The sequence below is a fragment of the Octodon degus genome, unplaced genomic scaffold (assembly GCF_000260255.1).
Source record: "Octodon degus isolate 3935 unplaced genomic scaffold, OctDeg1.0 scaffold00111, whole genome shotgun sequence".
Lineage (NCBI taxonomy): Eukaryota > Metazoa > Chordata > Mammalia > Rodentia > Octodontidae > Octodon > Octodon degus.
In genome coordinates, this window is record NW_004524687.1 from 5713324 (window position 1) to 5720632 (window position 7309).

At 45.5% G+C, this 7309-nt stretch overlaps 1 long non-coding RNA gene across 1 annotated transcript in view; it reads left to right on the forward strand.

Annotated features, from left to right (window-relative positions):
* Nucleotides 1–7309, forward strand: part of LOC111812069 — a 33787-nt gene that overhangs the window by 13115 nt on the left and 13363 nt on the right. The window contains exon 4 of the long non-coding RNA XR_002817661.1: nucleotides 6467–6576. This is a non-coding gene — a long non-coding RNA (uncharacterized LOC111812069). The remainder of the gene's footprint in view (nucleotides 1–6466; nucleotides 6577–7309) is intronic.

A 7309-nucleotide genomic window follows, 5' to 3' on the forward strand; every position in this document is an offset into this window, starting at 1 on the left:
TTTTTTTTGAGATGTAGGGGGAAGTTTCATTTTTAACTCCATAAAATCCCCATTTCCTGCAGTCAGAAACTGTCAGTTTCAACTAACTAGTTCCCATTCTATCTCCCAACAGTGCCAATCATGTACTTTGAACAATGGCATGGCAGACAAAGGGTGAGTGTTCCTCAGAGAGAGACCATTCAATAGTCCACCTTGCCACACCCTTCAAGGGAATTTAGGCACAACTTAGCTAAGGAGAGTGGAGGCCTCTGTCATGCCATATGTCAACTGCCTCGCTTCCCAGTCTTGGTGCACAGATGGAGCAGCCTATTGCTTATGCTGTCCATTCTACTCATTCACACAATCATTCAGCAGGCACTCGGAGGTTAAATATTTCAATCCCCAATTCTTTGAGGATGACCTTAACTAACAAGAGTTGATAAGGCTCTCTGTCTGCTTTAAATGAGCACAACTGAAAGACTGAATAACTGAGATGCCCCCCAGGGCTTACTAGAATCAGGCAGGTAGGCAGACAGATTGCACTTTCCTCCCATTGGGGGCCAACGTGAGCCACTGAGGTGAGGAGCCAGCATCCTCCTTCAGACCTCCAAAGGGACCCAAGAAATCTAGAGAGCACATCTTCCCATAGGGCCTGGAGAATGCACAACTCTTACTCCACCCATGAAGGCCATGACTGGCCCAATTCATCAAGTACAATGGCAAGCAGAAATACAAAAACAACGCTCAGGACTTGGAGACAGATTTATTTACATTGATGGGCATTGATTGGGATCATCCCCAAAATACCAGACTCCATCTCTGGTAGTCTAGGGCTTATACTGGATAAGCAAGCAGGAAGTACAGCTTTTGTGGTGGGTCACCCTTACCATTCAGGGCCCACATCTTGGGGAAGTGGCAAGCTTTCTTAGATTCCTTGATGAAAATACTCAGAGGTAGAGAACCTCCCCTGAGGAGGAGCCCTTAGCCAACAGATTCTTCACATGCTCAATATTCAAGACTGCAACAGAGCAGTGAAAGAGAGGAACCTGGAATCCAAGCCGACAGCTCAGACCTCCCCATATGCCTTGGCTGTGGCACAAATCTGAGGCTGTTCTGTTATCAGGAGTCCTCTCTTCCTGTGCTGCTACTCAACTTGGGAACTATCCTGTTCTGTCTTATAGACTCAATTGGGGACAAGGAAAAAGAAATGCAGGACTGGTAGCAGAGAGAGAGAGATGTGAGAATCACTCCTGGGCTCCTTATTTCTCACAGGTCCCACATGATGCCCCTTGTATACAAATACCATATCCTGCACTCATTTCTGGGTCTCCAGCAGCAGCAAAGACCAACAATTGAGCAGTGATTTGCAGTGTAATCCAAGGCCAGTCACTCGGGCTTCTGCTTAGAACTTTCACTTTTTTGAAAATAAAAATTTTGAGATAATTATAAGAAATAATATGGAGAAGTCCCATGTACCCTTCAGCCCATTTTCCCCAAGGCAACATCTCACAGAACTATAATGCAAAACCATGGCAGGATATCTTTAATTAATTTTATTGAGAAACAAATAGCAATGAGACAGTTTCAAAACCGATTAGTAGGACAGTTTCAATTATTAATACATTGCATATTGTTGTCTTCGTAGTGCTTACTCATAGTACAAGATGCAGGCATGGTATCTTTTATAAACACTGTTAGTACAAATCTTTCTTCCCACTGAACTAAGAGAAAGTAACTGTATATCTATCCTAATGACACAGTAAGACATTAGCAGTACAGCGCACCCATTTTATTCCGGATTCTCAGTCTTACTTGTGCTCATGTGTGCATGCGCCCACAAGCGCACTCGCGCATGCGCAACTTCAGCACACATGCAAACCCTCTAACCACAATAAGGATCAGGAACGCTTCTACCACCATAAGAATCCCTGATCTTGCTGCTTTATAACCACACCAACCTTTTCCCTGCTTCCCAAAACCTGGTGAGTGCTAATCTGACCTCCACATCTCTAATTTGTCGTATAATTTGTTATATAAATAGAATCACACAGTACATGGCTTTTGGGGATTGGGGTTTTTTTTTTCACACACTTAGCATCCAAGTTGTTGCCAGCATTAATCTTGTTTCCTTTGAATTGCTGAGTAGGCTTACTACTCAAAATCTTAAGGGAGACTCTCAGCTTCTTTAACCCTTTACTGACTGCAAGGCATCTGTATTGTTTTCACTTTTTGACTACTACAAATAAAACTGCTGTGAACAGCATGTACAGGTTTTATATGAATAAAAGCTTTCATTTGTCTGGATGAATGCCAAGAGCACAGCTGCTGAGGTGCATGGAAGTTGGATGTCGGGTTTGGTAAGAACTTGCCAAGCTCTTCTCCAGAGAGGTATGTGAGTTCCCATCCACAGCACTCTGCCTGTTTAAATTCCATCTCCCCTTGATGTGATCCAGGAAAATAACACATTTTTAACAGTCTCAAGTCCTCTCATTTTCTCTAAGTTTCTCTAAACTTCAAATTTTGGGAGTCAATTAATCGTATAGATCTGTGATACTATTAGATTAAGAGTGAATGCCATCATCCCAGGCTGGGGTTTAGCTTCTCTCTTGCTCTTCCTCACAGTAGGAACTATGACCTTCTCCCCTAAGCTTGCCACCCAGGAGCATGCAGGGTCTGAGGAGAGGTAGGATGCACTTCTCTACCCTGAGCCTCTCCATCTTTCTACAAGTCAGGACCATTGCTGGTACCCCCTGTGGCATCAGTTGCTTTCTCTCTGCACCATTCTTAATAGTTCATCTTCCACTTCTTACTGTTCTTTTGCTACTACAGTCATTTCAATAACTTCTATGCATCCATCTTCCCAGCTGGGCCCCCTTCATCTTGGCTACACAATTATGAGAAGGAGGAACCAGCTGGTCTTTGGTTATATTGAGTTCACTGCTCTGAGTAGGTAGGAATACAAGGTGAGCTGTAGATCACTAAACTCTTGCATGAGACAAAGGGCCATCTGAGGTCCTTCACCTGCTGGTGTCCTGGAGGAGGCCTATCACTGCTCTCCCACTGTAAGCAAGTTACATGGGAGTGCAATGCTGATGAGTGACCCCTTCACAGCAAAAACAGGATCTGATGCCTGTGAACAACTGTGGCTAGGAGGACATCAGCTTTCCTGGGCAGTGAAACACCTCATCTAACAACATTCAGGTGGGTCCTGTCTTTGTGCTCTAAGATGAACCCACTCACTTCCTTCTGAGAGGGCATCATATCCTCTACCTATGTTCCATCAGGTACAGAGCCATGGGCCTGGGACAGTGCAAGCAGGCACTAGAACATGTGGACATGAACATGTGGACAACCTTGTTTCTTTCCTTTGCTAGGTCCTCCTTCATCACTCCTCCCCCTCCCCTTGCTCAGTCATTGTCCTGCCCTGCTTGTCTTAACCTTTTCTTTCATTTTTTTCTCCCATGTGGAGGTAGAGATTTAAGCCCCAAGACTTTTTTTTAAGATAGGGTCTCACCACATCACTAAATTCCCAGACTGGGCTTGAACTTTCAACCCTTCTGCCTGAGCATCTCAGAACATTACCTTCTATCCTGGTTTCATTCTCACTGGGTGGATTAATGCCCTAGACTCAGCAGACCCTCCTCCTAGGCCTGGCCCCAACCCTCCTGAACACTACTCCAGCAATTCCCAAACCAAACACCACCTTCCCTGAAGACACAGCTGCCCTCAGTCCACTGAGAATAATTTATTTTCCAGGGTAGGAAAAGAGACTGTTTTCATACAAAGGTTCTTGTCTCAGACTCCTTAGCAGCAGAGTTCTCATCATGGCTGTGAGACAAGTGAAGCTATCATAGACCAAAAGGGAGATTGATATCTTTGACTTTAAATCCAACTCTCCTTCAGCTCCTGCAGAGTTCCAGAGTGCTACCTGAAGATGTACATCACTTTCTTGTCCGGGTATAAAAATGTCACATTTCCCTTCCCAACCAGCATGACCATGACCACTCTACTGCTCCCTGATGCTCCAGCATCCTCCATCAGGGAAGAGGTGACTTGGCTGGCCACCCATCACCTATTAGGTCCATAGTATCCAACAGGAAGTATCAAGGTTACTGTACACACACGTATTTACCCACCACAGTTAACTGTGTGTGCTCACTGGCTCACTGAACTGGCATAGAAGGGTCATCAAGTCACTGAGGACAAGCTTTGTCTGAGAAGAGGAGTAAGGACCTAACAGCACCTCTGCATCCCCACTCAGCGAGGTATAACTTACAGTCACTTGTTGATAAGAAAACTCTGCAATTTCACCCCCAAGCCACATGGGCAAAGTAGAGCTGCTGCTGAGACCCCCACAGCCTTTTTCTCATGGCTGTGGGCACTATGTGCAGCACATGGGTGCCAGCTCTTCCAGGCATCCTCTGTCTGTGCAACAGGTCCCTGGTGACTACCATTCCTGTTGCAGGTAGCCTGTCAGCACTAAAATCATCTGCTCAGTCTATTTGCACACATATGACAGAATGTCATAGGCAAGGTATCTTATAAACAAGAAAAATTAGTTTCTCTCCATTCTGGAGACTGGAAAATCCAAGATCAAGGTACCAGAAAATTTGGCATGTGGTAAGAGGTCAGTTCTTGGCTCTCAGAGGACTTCTACCCTACCTTTGTGTTTTTACCTGGTTGGGGGTACAGAAAGTTCTCTGGAGCCCCTTATATGTGAACACTCATCTCACTCAGGAGGGTTATTCCTTCATGATACAGGTGCCTTGTAACAGCCCTTCCCCAGATGGTCTGAGGATTTGCAGCCTGTACATTGTAAGGGTACATGAGTCTCTGGCCTGTGAGCATCCCCTTTTTAATTATCCAGCTCTCCTTCTTGCAGCCAAATATAACATCTCCTGCATTTACAATGAATGACCCAGCTCACCCAGGTTTATGGCTACATCCCTGTGATGACTAATTAATCAATTAACTATTAACTTGAATAGGAATGTCTAGCTGAATTGGGTCAGTATGGTTCTGGGCATACAAGACCCATGTAAGGAGGACTGCTGTCAGAGCAGTACACACAGAGAACTTCAGAAGGAGGATTTCAGCTGATCTTCCTTGAAGGAGCTTCCTTCTGGCTGTTCTCTTTTTCACCTTCACCAAGGATGGCTGCTGTTCTCGTGGAGGAGATGTGGTCTTCATCTCCTGGTTCTCATACAGATTCTTCAGCTTCCAGCACGGGTCTGTGGCCTTCCAACATAGACCCTTCAGTCCCCCATCCTGGATTCCTCGGCCTCCTGATGAAGACTTGCATTGGACATCACTGTGGGCTGGATCCTTCAGATCTCTGACTTCTGGACAGTCTTGCATTGTCCACTTTTGGCTGTGTGGGTGTGTATTGTCAATCTCGTCCATTTCCATGTCCTGCAGTAAAACTCTTCTCTTGCAAGCCCTGACTTACACAATCCCTCCAGCCATCTAGGTGTGGAGCATTTATCGCCGCAGCTCAGCAGAGCACACAGTGGTGTGCGCTTTGAGTCATACTGGTGGTTATTTCCCTTAGTTTCCTAACATTTTCTTTCTTGTTTTTTAAATTTTTACTAAAATCTTTGTTGGATTTTCAACATTTAAAAGTATAGCTATGTACTAGGGGTGTAGCTCAGAGGTATAGCTTTTGATGAGTTACATGAGGACCTGGATCCAACCCACATTTCCTCAAAAAAAAAGAGTAAAGGTGCTATTTATCTGACAGCATAAACACATATATTTTGAGGTCTGTATATATTCCATCTCGCCGTATGCATGTGGTTGAATCCAGTTTGTCTGGTTTTTATTCTGTGGTGTCAGATCTGAAAAGTCATTGTCAACCAAATCTGTGAACACAGAATGTCTTTCTACTTACAATATTTGTTCTTTGATTTCTTTCAGCAACATTTTGTGGTTTCCAAATATATAATAAGTTTTATATGCATAAGATCCTCGGAAAGATAAATAACAAACTGGTAATAATTGTCACGTAGCTGGAATTGGAAGATGGAAACAAAGCAGATGGGGGCCTCTATGTAACTTTTTGTAATTTTTATTTTTAATAGGTGGAGTAAATTCTAGCACCTGGGGCTCAACTTGAAGAAGGCTCCTGTTCTTGGGTGCCACTGTGGGCTTTTCCTGAGCCTCAGAGGAAAGGCCTCCGTAAGTCTAATGCTCTAGTCCTTCCACCTAGACTCTGCCTTCCCTAGATTGGGTTCTTAAAGGGTTACTGGCCCAGGAATCCTGCCTTCAGGGTCCTCTCACTGCTGGGAACTCTGCCCTAACACACAAACACACACAGAATAAGTCAGGTTCTTAGAAACATTTCTCTTGAGTGCTCTTTTTTAAAGTAGGGAGCCTCCAATGCCTGTTGTTCATCTCCATCACAAAATGCTGTTTTCCCCTTCATAAAACTACAATATCTTGTTTTCTAAGCATTTGTTTATTTACTTACTATCTTTTCCCACAACAGGTCATACTCTCCATAACTACCTTAGCACTGTTTTCAGTACATGAAAAGCAATTAAAATGGATCTACTGAAGAAAAGAAAGGATGGATGAGTGGGAGGGAGGGTGGATGAGGTAGGGGGATAGGGGGGTAGTAGATGGTTTTTGTGAGTGTGTGGGTGGTGGGGTAGGTGGATGGGCGGATGGAGTGAGTGGGTGGATAGGTGAATGTGTAGATGAGGTTGTGGTTGGGTGGGATGAAGGGTGGATGGATGGGTGGGTGGATGGATTGGTAGATGAGGTAGGTGGGTGGATGGATGAAGTGAGAAAGGGAGAGGAAAGGGGGAGAGGGGAAAGAAAGAAGGGATGAAAGAAGAGAAATTTATTTCCTGAACATCGAAACAAATTCAAACATAACAACTTTTTACACTGAAGAATGTAGTATTCTAAAATCAAGTTTTTGCACAGGGAACAGGGTTTAATCCCCAGCACCACATGCCATGCTGGCCCCACCCTTGGGAATGCTGAGCTGGCTACCAAGTCCAGGCATGGTGTAATACCAGTGCTGGGGAGGCAGAAAACACAAGGATCAAAATCACTGCAAATCACTCAGTCCTAGCCCAGGTCCGGTGAGTGTGTGGAGAGCTTCCTGCTACCCTGCGCCGGCAGGACCGGGACCAGGCCCAGCCCAGGCGCAGCGAGGGCCGGACCCACTCCCACCCCCTCGGGCCGCCCCCCACCACTCCGCCGTACCTCCCCCCATCCCTCCTGTCCAGTAGGAATTTCTGCCCACTTCCGGGAACCCCCAGACCCAGTCCTAGCCCAGGTCCGGTGAGTGTGTGGAGAGCTTCCTCCTACCCTGCGCCGG